At 41.0% G+C, this 16,587-nt stretch overlaps 1 protein-coding gene across 2 annotated transcripts in view; it reads right to left on the minus strand.

Moving 5' to 3' along the window:
- SPATS2L (spermatogenesis associated serine rich 2 like) overlaps positions 1 to 16,587 on the minus strand; it is a 78,761-nt gene that overhangs the window by 44,902 nt on the left and 17,272 nt on the right. The window contains exon 1 of one of the 2 annotated variants that reach the window (XM_021555471.3): positions 15,914 to 15,956. The exons of the other annotated variant lie outside the window; for it this stretch is intronic. The gene's annotated coding sequence lies outside the window, so the exon portion shown is untranslated. Of the gene's footprint in view, positions 1 to 15,913; positions 15,957 to 16,587 lie in introns of those variants that run through there. 2 annotated transcript variants of the gene reach the window in all.

Below are 16,587 nucleotides of genomic sequence, written 5' to 3' on the forward strand. Positions count from 1 at the left end.
GTCTCTTCTTTGCTGTACACTGCAGGTGTTACTATGATTACAGCCTTCTACCAATAAATGTGGTGCTGATTCAGCTAGCTTGCAACTGCAAGCTATTTCAAAAAGACCTGGCATACTATATGAAACATACCCTCTGCTTCTTTCTTCCTTTCTCTTTTTTCTTATCCTTTTAAAATAAAGAACTAAGAGGATACCAGCTTTTTCAAATGGACCCATTTCTCTACACTTCACACACTTCATTAATATGCATTTTACAAATGTCAAAATGAAGATGCTAAAACTGAGTTGGAGCTATTTTTCATTCATCTTCTCCAAGGACAGATAATTGAAATAACATTTATAAAACACTTGCTCGTTTATATAACTCAGTCCAGCACTGTTTGTTACAGAAAATACAGATGATCCATTAAAAAGAAAATGTCAATGTTGCACTAATTTTTAAAAGCATCATCCTTTATGGCTCTACTTAATAGCTAACAAATTTAAATTTCTCATTGTAGCACCAACTGATTTATTGAGTAGTGTAACTAGTGTTTTTCCCTGGTGTTATTTTAATCTCAGTATTGAGCAATTACTTAGTTGCTGATCCTGTGGCAAGACTACAGCACATCCATAATTTTATGAACCAAATAGTCCCACTGAAGTATACAAGCTTTATCTCCGGGCTTGGATCTAAATTTGAGCTGCTACATTCTCACCCTCAGTTCTTCAGCAAAGCTTCTTTCTGTGAGAGTTCTGGAATATCAAAGTAGGACTCTCAGCTGAGCCCAAAAGACACCTAAAGCCAGTGGGTAACAGTACTTTACATGCCACCAACAGCATGCACACTAAAGAATGTTTGGAGAAAATTTTCTGACAGAAGATTTTCTGCACTGGCCAAGATTAAGTTAATACAAGTACTAAATTTAAAACACAGAAAACTTACTGTATATGAGAGATTCTGAGCTTGAATGTTAGCTTACATGCTTTGTCTTTCTCCACCATCTCCTGCTTGCATTTCTGCTCCTGAAATGTCACTGCAAATCATCCCGAAAGAAATCCAAGAAAAAGAAATTAATGAAAAAAAAAACCCCAACAAATTACAAAATCCCTTATATAATGGGTCATTAATTTCTGATACAAGTTTCCAAATGCACTACCTGCAGCAGGAGATCACTCTCAGTTTCTCATTACATGCTGACCTCAAATACTGACAGGGTGTTTTTTCTAAAGCTATTATACACATACCAATGAGATATTTCACTTGCCTTGTAAAATGAAGCATTTCAGCAGCATTCAAGGGAATGCTGCAGAGAAGACTGGACTACTTTTGGCAGAGTTTTACTTCTCTCCCCTACCAAATGAAGCAATTTGTATCAGTCTATGCACGTTTAAGATACCATGAACCTGAACCAGGTCATCTACAGTGCTGGCACATACTCTGTCCTGGTGACCTTAACTGTAAGCAGCAACGTCCAGCAGGCAGACAGTTACAGGAACGGCCTTTAACCACTGCAGAAAAATATGTCAGAGCTCACCTGACACAGCCTGAAGTAGGTGGCTGCTTGTTCAGCCTTTACAGAAGTTCCCTTTCTGTCTCCAAGCAGCAGTGAAACCCCACTGCTGCTGTGTTAAGCTTCCAAAGAATGCCCACCACCTTCCCACTGGTAGCAGCATCAGAGTTGTTTGGCCCACAGACACCTTCCAGCCAGCCAGACCCTCAGGTAAAGCTGACAAACACTCCATTCTATACAACACTGTGGATGGGGGGGATTGCCTGCATCTCAAGCATCAAAGAATCACAACAACTCTGTGTCATGCCACTGCTGCAAAACCTGGCACATTTAATTTCACACTTCAAAACTCTGTCAGATGCTCCCCACTCCTAACACAACAAAAAAAACATCCCCTTGCAAATACAGAGAGTGGAAAAGTAGTCTATGAAAGCATAAGTGTTGCCAGAAAGATACAATTTGTGAAAATACTCTGTCACAGTAAAGTGTGTCAGAGTAGAGACTGTGAGTGACACCTGCTCCACCACTTTTGACATCTGAAAATGCAGCTTTGGGAAGGGCGATCAGAAAACTCCCCATTAAACAGCACCTAATGATCTGGTGTTGGGAGGATTTCCCATCTGTAGGCTTATGGATGAATGCCTTCCTACACCACAAAAAAGGTCATAGTTCCTCGTCTGCCCTGCAACTGTTTCCTTTTCTAAGGAAATACTACCCCAGCAAACCAAGAATTCCAGGTCTAAGTGACTTGACCATTGCCAATGCTTCTCTAATCCCAGTCACTGAGTGAGCTTTGTCTATTAAAAGAGAAGCTAGAGCTTACAATTAAAAGAGAAACTAGAGCTTACAATTTTGTCACTCAAATTTGTTCATGAAGTAGAACAATATCAGAATATGAATTTTAATTATTTTCTATTTTTAATTACACATCATTTTCTCATTTCCAAATAGCTCAGTCTAAACCCTCCAGCTCCTAAGAGCTAGACAGGTATGGACAGAACAAAGGAATCACAATTTTAGAGAAACTTCCAAAAATAAGAAAAAAGAATGCTAAGTACCTGTACTGGTTTTCTCTGGTATTTAGTTAGTTTTCTTCACAGTAGCTGTAACACAGGGATGTTGTAGATATTGCTAGCATTTCTTATACACCATCAGGACCTTTTCTGCCTCTCACCCCACCCCAGCAGTGAGGAGCCTGAGGGGCACAAGAAATTGGGAGGGGACAGAGCTGGGACAGCTGAGCAAAGGGATAGTCCATATCATATGATGTCAGGCTCAGCATACAAAGCTCTGCCACTCAAAGCTCACTCCCAAGGGGAGGCAGTCAATGAGCAGCTGTGTGGTGCTTAGTTGCTGGCTGGGATTAAACCATGACAGTATCTAATGAGATTGTAGCAGCCTGCACTATGCTTTCATCTTCTCTATTTCTACCTTCTCTACGGAATTACATCTCATTTTCAAATGAGATTCCTATCCATCCATATATATTATATTACACTGTCTTGCCTGCAGACTTCCACAGGCCCCAGGTAAAGCAAAAGCAGAAACAGAGACACATGGCCTCCATTTCAGATTTGACTTTGTTTCTTGTTATAAAGAAATGCTACTAGGGAACTGCACATGAAGCTTGAAATGGACACAGGTTTTCTGCTGCAGTTTAAGCTAATATTGTTGCACTAGAAAAAATGAAAAAACTCTGAGAGTGAGATCCCAAAATTCAAGCATTTCAGAAAGTAATTATTTTGGTTTTCATTCAGATTTTATTTAAATAGAAGAAAAAAATAATTAGGTCAAATTGGCAAACATCAGCATGCCACTGTTTGTGAAACTACAAGAAATACCAAGATTCAGACATTTGTCTTCAGGATCTTGAGATTAGTAATGGGTATGATTTTCTATTTGCTGTAGTCTCATGTCTAAAGGCAAACATAATAATTAAATGCATAAACATAACCAGAGTCAGAACATATTAACAAGTATCCTCAAAGCTGTCCTTTTAACCTTTTGTTTCACTAGGAATGAACACACCTAGTAAAACCAACACAGAATGTTACAAATACAGGAGTGGTGTTTTCCAGTACTGTTCTATATCCTTCTGATGACAGCATGTAGAAATTTTCTATCCATACCATCATTTGGTATTTCCTGGTTTTTGGAAGTTTGAGATTAGCCACTTCAGACTACTTAAGCACCCTGGATAAGTTTCATGACATCTGAGGCCTTCAAAATCCTTTCCTTTAAATGCCTGCATGAACATATGTATGGAAGTGCAAACATTCCAAAATATCCATCATTTGCAGAGTCCAGCTCCACTACTGTCCCTGGTCACGCTTGTCTCAATCACAGACTGCAGCTGTTGCCTCTGCATTCTCCCTCCTGCTCAGCTACTGCAGCCAGACTCTCTACTGGTCACCACACTGTGCCTGAAACCCACTGGCTGTAGATCTAGAAACAGGATGCAGGAAATGAAGCATCTCACTGATTCCACATGTAGCTCTGGATTCCTACAGAAAGAAGGCTTATGCTCCCCCACTGTTTATCACCTCCTCCTGAGGATTTCTGAAGTGTCTGACTACACAGTTTGAGGAAGAAACACCTGTCTCAGATCTACACCTTTGCAGGCCGCTCGCTTGGGAATGGGCAGTAAGGGGTAAAGGTTTGGAAAATATGCAGTGGTACACCATGAACTCAGTTATGCTGTTTAACACTATAAAGTCCATATCTGAGAGACCACAGACCTATCTGCTAAAAAGAAAAAAGGGACAAAGTTAAGAGTGGCATATGTGAGGAAGCACAGACCTTAGCACCTGGGTCAGTGTCCTTCTTTCCCCTATCCTCCTCAGATTTCTGCCAAGGGCAGGAATCGCTCTAAGCAGGTACCATAGACACACTGCCATGTCCAGTCAGTGTTGTAACTAAATGGTTAGGTATCAGAAAGTTCTGTACCTCATTGTGATAAAACCCATTGCTCTTTGACCTTGTTATGCTCTCCCCTTCCTAAGTAGAGATGGTACCATCCATGTAACCCAGGGAGAGCCTGTGCTTTCTCCCCTCTTGTCAGCTGACTTGCTTCCCTCTCTCAGTTCCAGTGTGTGAGAAGCCAGACCACTGCTTATGTGGGCTGCACAAGCATTTGTGTTTTCACAGAGATGTAGTGTGTGAGGGATCCTCAGGTCCTCCCTGCACTTGGTGCTGCAGCTCCACTGTATGCTAATCCTGCAGAGGAAGGCTCTAGCCCTTAACAAGGTCACATTCAGAGAGGGTCAAAAGAAAGCTACTGACTGGCATCTTCCCCAAACTCCAAACAGTTTACAAGTATTCAGTGATATAACCATATATTTTGATACTGACATCACAAAATATTCTGGCTGTATTTTCTATCACTGGTCACCATGGGTTACAAGCGAGGGCGCTAGCAAACCCTCTTCCTGTACACACTGTGAATGCTGCGTCTGTCCTATCAAAGAAATCTCTTCTTTTACACAAGTTTCAGTGTGGCTTCCCCAGAGACTGGTGTCACTGTATGAGCTGGTGTTTGCTCATGACAAGTGACTGACACCCTCAAACAGTGACCACCAGTTACCACCTCAGAGACCTGGAAGGGTAACAACCTGCTACCACTGTAGAATGTAGCTCGGGCTGAGAAGGATCCAAACCAGTAGTTTATATAAAGGTCATTAATGCCACCCTGCATCTGAGCAAGGGAGATCAGTTTAAAAAGCACATAAAGAAATGTCAGCTCTGCATTATTTACAGCAACTTACTGGAAAGAAGAACAGAGCTGCAGGAGGGGGCACATGCAAATCGTGTAGAGCTGTGTTTCCATGTCTCAACAGACAGGTACCAGTGCAAAGTAAATACTCTGCAACTGCTGACATACACACACACACACACATATATATACATATATATGTGTGTGTGTATATATATAGGCAGGCACACAGACATACAAAGAATGAATAAAATGCTTTATGAAATAATAATTTTAAGTAAAATAAATTTGAAAATAAACTAAGTACCATTATTTTTTTAAAAATAGCATTCTAAATATTGAAAAACTTCCCCAAAACACATGTGACAGTACACTTCTTAAACAAAAGCTAGGAATTAAAATTTTAAAAAAACATCAACTGTCTGGAAGGAAGTCTTGTGGTACAGCAGCAAGCTTTTACATGAAAGGATATTTTACAGGATAGAAGAGCTATTTCCTAGTGAACATTCAAGGGACTTAGGCACAACCTCTGAAAATTCCTCCTACCTTCTTTCCATACTGATTAGTAGCCAAACACTTATTTTCAAGCCAGATCCTTTCTAAAACCACACAACCTGCCATGTGAAGCAGAGTTAAGAATCTAAAGCCAATGTTTTCTCACCTAAACTGATGTACATATCATGCATCTGAACTCCCTACCCAGCTGGTTTTGTCATCTGAACAACTATCAAATATACTGCTAGAAGTCTATGAGTGGTCATATGCACATGTAATTCTAAACTGAGGTGACAGCACTTTCTACTGCTCTTCTTTTTGACCCATCCAATTTATACCACCCATTTACCAAAGAACAAAACACTCAGCAACATTGACTCTACTCCGCATTAAGAAGCTCCAGTGAACTACAAAAATACCAGAAGGCTGAAATAGTGTAAGGCAGAAAGTCTCCCAACAATTTTTCATGTAATGGTAGGAAATTATCAACTCATTAAAATCTTGGGAATTGTGGAAAAAATGAGGAGTCCTGTTCTATAAATATTTATATAAAGAACATGAAACAGCTCAAACAGAAGAGACAGAAAAAACTCATCTCAGTAGCCCCGAGACAAGAAAATGTCTCCAGCCTACAGACACTGAAGATCTAGTGCCTGTTCCAAATCTGCCTGCTGCTACACTGGAAGAGACTTTAACCCCTAGGTTAAACCCCTTTCTTAAAAGAGTAAGATTTTCTCTAACGAGTTTTCTGATTTTCCTCAAACACATCTATTAGCCTCCTGGAACCAGGTAAGAGCTAGCAAAGGCATATCCCCACTCCAGAGCTCCAAAGGTAGGAAACCCAGCACCACAGCACCAAAAGTACCCAATGGCTGCTCAGCATAAAATATCCACTTGCTGCCTTCTGATGCTCCCCACTTCAGGGACTGCACACAGGGGCTCTATACCCTCCCCACTCTGCAGAAGAATGTTGCTGAAAGCCTAGAGCCTGTGTTCTGCTGGCTGGCATCCTAGAGGAACATCTGCAGAGCATCACTGTGATTCAGCATAATCTGAATTCCTGGTTTTACTACGCATATCATACTAGTAGAGCTGAGCCCAATTGACAATAGATGAATTCAGCAACATGATCGGTAAAATGGTTCTCTCTGATAAGCAGGAGGGAGGGATGGGAGTTCTGAAAAAAAAATTCAGACTGAGAAAACTCACTTTTCACAGTAAGACTTGCCAAAATAAACATTAGCCTCTTGCTCTTCCTCAAGCGCCTCAAAATATCTTCCTAAACACACAGATATAGAGCAGTGAAATAGCAAAAACCAATCCACTCAAATTCTACATCTGTATGACCCTCCTGCAAAACAACAAAAAAGGTTAACTTTCAGTTTTTACAAACAAGGCATTATCTTCCACTTTGCTTTTGCCAGGGACTTGAGCTATTAAGCAATTTACTCTGGCTCCTATTTCAGCTCAGAACGGGATGCCAAGAGACAGCGTCGGCTCATTTGCTTTTGTGGTTGCCCAAATGTGGACTGCTACAAGAGCACAGCATGGGAATGCTAACAGGGAAGGATGTAAAGTGGGAGCACTGCTTTCCTCAATCATAGTGTTTTCTCTAAACAGTAAGAGCAGAAGTAAAAAAGTGAATGTCAGGAAGTGTTCAAATTCATGCATGTTTGGGACATCAAGAAATAAATTATCACAAGGAATCAAACTTCCACCAGCAGACTAATAAAGTATAGTAAATTTTCAATGTTGGAATAAACCTCAAGTTCAAAGATATTATTTCTGGAGCTATTCTGATTTCAGCCTTCTTTCTGTTAAATATTCAAGCCCACATCACCTTTCTTGCTCAGACATCTCTGAAGAACCAGCTGACTGTTGTTAGATGTGCAAGACTGACTCTCAGCAAATATAATCCTTTGAATTGAAAGAACTAGATGGACTTGAACCAGCTGCTTGCTGGTCCCACAGGAGCCTCCCCAGCTGCAGATAGAGAAGTCATCAGAGCGGCCCTGACCAAGCACACAAGGAAGCACCACAGTCATGATAAACTGGCAAGTTTACAGTGACTTTGGGGAAAGGAAGCACTTTGCCAGAGCTCTGAAAGCACTCCCTGAACAAAGGACTTCTGAAGAGAACTGACAAGGCCAGGTGCTCAACTGGAGGCATGACAGACCTGAAGAAACCTCAGTGTGGTGAGACCTCAGATAAGTAACATATATTTAAAGTATAGATAAGCATACTTTATGAGTCAGTGAGGTCATGTATATGCTTGAAGGTAAACACCTGATTTAAATGTGGCAAAGTAGTCTGAACCTTCTAAAACCAAACACTGAAATTAAATGCAGCCTTTCATTTTCTATAACCAAGTCACCTCATATAGCTTCTTTGAAGAAGATGCAAATTTTTCCTTGAACAGTATTTAAATTATTATATATTATATACATATGTACACACACAAAATATATGTACATAAAAGCTCTAATGAATGTTTACGAGTTTCTCTAGTAAAATCACCTGATGTATATCCACAATTAACAGACACAGGCCCAGCAGTATTCCCATATTATTTGTCTCTACAGTATCTGTTGAGTCAGACACTACACTGTCACCACCATTGACACTTCAATATTCTCAAATTTACAACCAATAGTAGTCTTCCTCTCCTCCCCCACCTTCCTACTGGCAAGGAAAACATTGATTTTCTGATGTTAACAAAAGGAATTCCTGGAAACAACAACAAAAGCACATAAATAAGTTAACCCATGATTGCTTATTGTTCATACAGCCCTTCAACCTAATTGCTATTACACATGAATAAGTAGCTATTAGAGCATTCAGTGGACTTTCAACTGCATTTTTTAGAGGTAAAACCCAAAAGAAACTCATTATTTTTTTCAACTGAAACCCACACTACCCAGCTACATCAACATTAATTGCAAAGTATAGTCAATCAATGCAGACTGCATACTGCCAAAAATATAAAAAAGCACCTTAACCAGTTCCCCCTTCCATACCTTCCCCAATAGTCGGGAGACAATCTCAAAAAACTTTTCTGCTTCTGAAGGTCAACAGCATATGAAGTGCTGCTGACATGCATGAACTGAGGCCCCTGTTTAGACAGGTATATTAATGTTTTGGATTTCTTTTTAATTACAGGTTTCTTACCTTGAAAAGGGCAACCCAGAGACAAAGCTGTTTGACTAGCTGCAACACCTGGACAGCAAATGCAGTAACTTCATCAAAAGAATGAAAAGAAGATACTTTATTTACTGAGGAACATTTTCAAGGAAAGAGAAATATGTCTTATTTTAAGGTTATTTTCTCAAAGACAGGTAAGCTCAGTTACACTGTATAGAACAGATACACATTCTAGAACATCTTTCAGCTCATCTGTTTGTGTCTATTTACTGTAAGTGATCTATCTTTGGTATGCCAGAATCCATGAAATGATAAAATCTGTGGACAAACCTTTACTTTGCATCTGTCCAGAATTTCTGAAGATGAACCTTTAACACAGCTTTGGAGGATAAGATAAAATACTACTTATTTCACAGAATTCAGTGTTCAAGAGTTAAGCTGTAACTTGTAGTTACCTAGTTTACTAGTTACCACTGCAGGCCCTACAAGCCGAAACAGTCTGCTAAAGGATGCCAAACCCACTTTACTTGGGAAAACATGGATACCAGCAGGTTTCAGACACTGTATTGGGGAGGGGCTACAGACTTGGCTTCTGTGAGAACCTGCCAGAAGTTTCCTTTGTGTCTGATAGAGTCAATGCCAGTCAGCTTCAAGACGGACCTGCTGCTGGCCAAGGTCAATCCCATCAAGCAACCATGGCTGTGCCCCTGGAGCAACAGTCAAGAAGAGCGGGGTGAAAAAAGCTGTGCAGCAGCAATTGCAGGTGGCGGGAGGACTAAGAAAGAATATGTGCAAGGAGCAGCTCTGCAGACACCAATGTCAGTAGAGAAGGAGGGGTAGGAGGTGCCCCAGGCACCAGAGCCGAGATTCCCCTGCAGCCTGTGGTGCAGCCCATGGTGAGGCAGCTGTGCCCCTGCAGCCCATGGGGGTCCACAGGGATACAGAGATCCACCTGCACACTGTGAAGGACACCACAATGGAGCAAGAGGATGCCTGAAGGAGCCTGCAGGAAGCCCTCACTGGAGCAAGCTCCTGGCAGTGACCTGTGGGCCCTTGGAAAGAGAAGCCCATGCTAGAGCACATTTGCTGGTAGGACTTGTGATGCCGCAGGGCGCTCACACTGGAGTAAGCTGTGCCTGAAGGACTGCACCCCATGGGAAGGAAGCCTTGCTGGTGCAGGGTACAGGAATCCACATTGGTGCAGTTTGTGAAGAACTACAGCTTGTGGGAAGGCTCCATGCTGGAGAACTTCATGGAGGGCTGACTTCCATGGCAGGGACCCCATACTAGAGCAGGGGAAGAGTGTGGGGAGTCCTTCCCCTGAGGGGGAAGGACCAGCAGATGCAATGTGTAATGAACTGACCATGACCCTCATTACCTATCCACCAGCACTGCTCTGGAGAGGAGTTAGAGAATTTGAGAGTAACATTAAGCCTGAGAAGAAGGGAGGGCTGGGGGGAAGGCATTTTAAAATTGAGGGGCTTTTTCTCATCATCTTACTCTTACTGACAGATAATGAATTAAGCTAATTTATCCAAGTCTAGTCTGTTTTGCCTGGGATGATAATACGTGAGTGATCTGTCCCTGTCCTCTCAACCCACAAGTCTTGTTATTTTCTCTCTCCTACCCAGCTGAGAGGAGGGACAGAGAGGCTTTGATGGGCACCTGGTATCGAGCCATGGTCAATCCATCACAAGCACACAAAAAAACATGTTTTGTATAGGAACCTCAAAATTACTTTAACTGCTAAGTCTCTCTTCTCACTGCTGTTAATTAGCAACATTACAACAGCACTGACAAGCTCTTATATATTGCATGTAGGTGCTATCAAAAACCCAGTGCTGGTTAAGTTACCACACAGAGCAAGCCAAAGTCTCAACAAGTCAAAACCCCAGTAATCTTAACGTGCTCTGATCAGCCTGTCAGCAGTAAGAACTGCCAGACAATAAACTGAGCTAGCTAGGAATTTCCCAATCAAATGGGTTTTGTTGGGGCTTGGCAAAGCTACTTCAGCATAGCCAAAACACTTCTCAAACACCAGCCAAGCAAGGGTTCCCCAACAGCTAACTGAATTCCCTGTTAGCCAGCTATCCTTCCCCAAAAAGCCCAAATCACAGCAAAACTTGGGATAAGCAAAATTCAGCTTAACAAAGCAGGAAGCTACTGTAGCTTGTGCAGACACAGAAGAGCTGACCACAGCATTTATTATCAAGTAAAGCGCTGTATCAGTCATGCCTTTCCTACATTATTCTGCAGCCTCACCAAGTAAAGGCAGAGGTGACTCTTGAACAGCTAGTCCTTTACAAAGTGTCTGGCTGTATTTTCATGAAGCCATTCACAAAGTTGTCTTCATTCATAACGAGCAGTTCTGGCAGTCACTCACACAGATTTCTTACCATAGACAAAAGCACAGTCAGAGCTGCCACAAATTCACATCTCCAATTTAGCCACACACCAAAACAAGCAGGGCTGGCTCTGCAAGCAGCAGATATGAGCTGTGACTGGATTCTGTGGTTAACAGAGCTCTATCATGGGCATCCACAGACCCAAGGACTTTGGCTGGATTTATATTTGCTCAATATTTGGACACTCTGATAATGGAGGAAAAAAAAAGACCCACATATGAGACACAATTTACATAGGATGAGACTCAGCTCCACTGGCTGTCTTCCTTAAACATGAAATTTACTTGCCAATAATATTGACACAGGTAGGAATTTTTCAAGACCTGAGCTTCCTCTAACACTATTGTTCCAGGGGTTCTGCTCATTAACTGAGATCAGACAGTCTTGCCACCTTGCTCACAATCGCAGCACAGCAAACAGGGAATGCTTTGGCTCTTTTTAAACTGCCTGAACTGTGCAGTTGGAGAAAAATACAAGAACTCTTTCACCACTTTATCCCCACATACACCTTGCTTTTGGACAGGGCACAAATTACTGCCTTGATACTCCCTTCTAGCAAAATACACACTCCGTCCTTGTGGTCTCAGAGAACATTTCTTCCTTTGCTGTCGAAAACAAAGATTTCCATCATTCTTTCAACTTGTACCAATTGCCTGCTCCATAGAAAGAACAAAAAATAGAAGTTATCACTGGTAAAGAAAAACTACCTGCTCTAATCATGAACCTTTACAGCTGAACTATTTCAAAACATAATGGAGGGGGGCAATTCTATTTGCCTTCACTGTGGGTTGCCTAATGAATATGTTCACTCTTCTCCACCATACAAGCAAAGTTTCATTCAAGTCAGTGCTTCAATGTTAAAAAGGCATGAGAAATTGCAGAGAACTTTTTATGAAAGCACTGGAGTCTCAGTTTCATTGTGCTTACTGCATCATCAACCAAATCCCATAATGTCATCTCTCTCTTGGAATGACAACATTGACCGACAAACCTAGTAAGAGGTTTGGAGGTGGCTGCCTTGAACTCTGACATTTAGACCAGTCTAACTGCTACCCATCTGTGTATGCTTTGTGATGCTTTTCTACCAGGAACACATACTTATCTCTCTTCATATTAAAAGTGGAATACAGAAGGGCCATCAAAAACAGAGCAGGCCAAACACCCTAAAAATAACGAATCAATTCAAGAACTTGAGAGTCTCCTTTAATCTCAATTATTTTCTCTAAAAAATCTGTGAAAGCTCAACTTGCTTTCAGTTTCAGACTTCAATATTGATCAAAGTAATCAGTGAGCTCTAATCTGCATTACCTGAACTCTTTGCACAGAGTTCTAACACAGCTGCCAGTTATTTTTCACTGACAGCAGCATATGCACCAAAAGTAAGGTGTTGTAGGGAAGAACAGGGCCATTCACCGATCTTTTTTTCAGAAGTGAACTAAGATTTCATTCCTACTTCAAATCTTTTATTTTTTAAGTTTTTCCATTTCTTGGGATAACCCCATAAATCTAATTCTTAATGTTTCAATTTTGAAAGCATTTTATCAGTCCAGTCTAATGATAAATAAGACTCACAGAGTTGACTATTTTAAGGCACAGAATCACATACTTATACAGACAGTAACAAGATGCACCTATAGGCAATTAGAGAATTACCCATTTCTGACACAGTTCTGATGTTCTGGTAAAACTTCTCCAGAACTGTTCTTGCAGGACAGAATCAGCTTGAATATGCAAACCCTATTCAGACAAGCACTTAAGTGCTATTGAACTTCCTGAAACAATTTTTACACACTTTCCAGTGAAAAATGAACTTCAGCAAATTCTTAAGTCTTTTTGAACTGTTTCAGAAGTGTGCATGATTCTAAAGAAAATTTCACATCTGCATGTACAAGAAAACATTTTTTAATCAAGAATCTGTTCTTAAGATCTTACAATAGGATTTTGTTCTTGTTATAATTCCTTTTTCAGTACTACATTAAAAAGTAAGTGAAAAAAGCAGTATGATTTGGGGTTGTGGTGGGTCTGACTGGGATGGAGTTAACTTTCTTCACTGCAGCCCATATGGTGCCATGTTCTGGCTCTGTGGCTACACCAGTGCTGACAACACACCAGTGTTTTGGCTATTGCTGAGCTGTGCTTGCACAGTGTCAAGGCCACCTCTGCTTCCCACTACACCCCCACAGCCAGGCTGGGGGGCAAGAGGCTGGGACAGGACACAGCTGGGACAGCTGACTCAGTGACCAGAGAGATATTTCACGTGATGCTATCCTCAAGTCCACAAATAAAAATTGGGATAAAGAAGTAAAAGGATATTTTTGTTTTCAAGCAAGTTTTTTGGCTGTTGTTTGGAGACTGGCTGGGTATCTGTCCGCCATCACCTGGTGTGTCGTCTCCTTTGCTCTGCTTGTTTTTCACCACCCGAGCCCCTGAGCTTTTCTTCACCTATTAAATGGTTTTTTAACTCAGGTCAGGAGATGTATTTTGTTTTCCCTATTTTTGCCTCTATCCCCCTGTGAAGAGCTGCTGCAGGGAGTTGTGAGTTGTGTGGGTGCTTGGCTGCTGGCCAGGGTGAACCCACCACAGCAAGTCAAATTGAAAATCCATCCCAGATTGGTGTACTCTCTTCTCAGATTCTGATCTAGAACTTGCTCCAATACTCAATGTCTACAAAAACTTTATTTCTATAGGTACTTGTAGGGCACTTTACCTCCATATATTTGAGCTGAACATAATCATCCCAACTCTACAGTCTGAGGAAGTATTTGTTATTCTCATTCTGCTGAGGAGTAAAGAAGTGGAAAGGACTACAGGAAAAGACTGGATTTCAGAGTTGATTAAAAATTTTGGCCTCATTTGCAGAAAGAGTATTTACACACAGCCATCTTTTAGTAGCAACCTGAAGGCTTTTCACAGCTGAAAAACAATCCCTTTTCAAGTTTAAGACCTTTACTGACCTCCTTATTACTACCCATACAAGTACAGGATTCACAAATATGGATCTTCAATGACAAGCCAGCAAGTTTCCTTATTCTCAGGGCCACAAGGCATTATTCTGGTGTGGAAGACCGAGTGCAGCTGAAAACCCAGCATCTTTCCCAGAAATTACTGCTTCTGAGAAATCCCTGTGCTGTGTAACACTACTGACAAGGGTGGAGATACTTCCAAGATATCTCGTTCTCTAGGCAGCCCATCTGTTTCTGACAGCTCAACTTCTGGTCAGCAACTGACCCAATGAGTCACTCTGCTTGTACTATACAGAGCTCAGAGCCAGACAAGCAATATTTCATCATGTACTTGTCCACACTTGTGATCAGCAGATGCCTAAGAACCACTTTGGACACATATCTTTTTCTTCTTTCCTTTGAGGAAGTCACACAGCTCACGACTACCAAGTTTAGTATGCTGAATTATTATCTACCAGATTGACTCTATTCAGCCATTCCCTGCGAGCTTTCCACTACCAAAAGCTTTGAAAGTTTGCCACGTGGCAATTCTGTGTAAAAAGACTGAAGCAAAAAGGAAATCCTTAAGAAATAGCATAACTACCACCACCAAAGAAACAGGGTGCATGAAGTGAATAATGTGCAAATGAAATTACTTCTTCCATCTATTTATTATAATGCTTGAGTATTTCAGAAACTTCAATACATAATCGCATTTATCATTCTGACACCCATGCTTAAGTGCACGAGTATTGTTATCTCATCCTACAGATTTAAAATTGAGGAATTAAGTGATTCAGCAATGATTTCTCAGGAAGCCATTCATAAGGGACACAATCCAGGTGTCCTAAGCTGCAAGAAAAGTGGAGAACCTTACAGACATCTGAAAAAAATGGTCATCTCTATTAGAATTACACAGAAGGATGAGGTCCTTAGCCCTCGGGCTTGAAACACTTAGCTTATGATTTTTAACATGTTGAACACAGAGAAACTGCCTCCTTTGGACAAAATAGCAAAAGGAATAACTTGGTATGTTAAAAAAATTATTTGCTTCAAAATAAGTGACAAAAACCAAGGAGTTTAAACACCTCTAAAATTAGGCAATTGCAGAGCCCCCGTTTCTCAGTTTTGTAGTCTATATATGTATCTATTTTTTTTTTTTAAATTACTACAATGCTACCCTTTCCCACTACCCTCTGAACATGACTTTGGACTATACTTAGTGTGATATGACTTCAGAATACCAGTTCAGGAGAACTTTCAGTTCTTTCTGCTACATCTTCACAGTAATTCAAACAATTACAAAAGATGAGATGCTGAGGAGAAGTAGTAGGACCATATAGCATAAGCTGGTCAACTTCCTGACATAGAAAAAGAAGATTAAGGAGATAAATTTATATGGAATGGTGAATAATAGACTCTGGAGAAAAAACTGCCCCATCCCTGAGAGTGCTCAGGGCCTGGCTGGATGGGGCTCTCAGCAACCTGGTCTAGTGTAAGGTGTCTCTGGCCAAAGCAGGAGGCTTGGAACAACAGGATCTTTAAGATGCCTTCCAACCCAAGCCACTCTATGATTTCCATATGATTCAAGTTCCAAGATGTTGAAATAGACTGCACTGCTCTGGTGAAAGCAGCCCCTGTCTTCACGTTTGTGCACTGACAGACCTGCAAGTAAAGAACTTTCCTATCTGAATGAACAGCAAAGAGAGATAGAAAGTATCTTACCACCGCAAATTACTCCAGTTTCTGTTCCTATTTTTCTGTCTCTCTGATAGATTCTATCTCCTGCAAAAATAGCTGGAAGTTAGAAAAAAACCCCAAAAAAGTGCTTAATTAGTTTTTTTCTTTATTTGCTTTACTGTCTTCTTACAGAAGACTTTTGTGAAAAAAACATCCCTCATTCCTTTACTGCTGTGGTCAACATGTGGGGGTGCCCTTACCTGTTTTACAGGGCTTATCTTTTCTAAGGGCCTGTCTTCACTGCCATGAAAGCTTAGGCAATCACCTAAGCTTTGTTGTTAGTCCCATTCCCGCCCACACATACAATTCTCCCCTGAAACAAACCCATTTTTAAAGCATTTTAAGCTCAAACTAGCCAACACATGGGATGTGCAGAAAGATGAACTTAAGCAATGAGAACTATTTTATCATTAATGCAAGAGAGCCGTAGGTGCAAGTCACAGTAACACAGCAGTTACTAATCAACCCCTCCGAGCAGTACTAGTGCAGCTTCACTGTGGTCATTCTCCAGAAACATTATCATCTCAAAATACTAACTCAGATGAAACAAAGGGAAACCCAAAGGGTGACACCAGCACTTTGTTTGCAATACAAGGCCTTTGCTGATTTACATATAAATTTCAGACGAATTGTTGCCAAATTTAAAGACACATAACCAC

The sequence above is a fragment of the Lonchura striata genome, chromosome 8, assembly GCF_046129695.1.
Source record: "Lonchura striata isolate bLonStr1 chromosome 8, bLonStr1.mat, whole genome shotgun sequence".
NCBI lineage: Eukaryota > Metazoa > Chordata > Aves > Passeriformes > Estrildidae > Lonchura > Lonchura striata.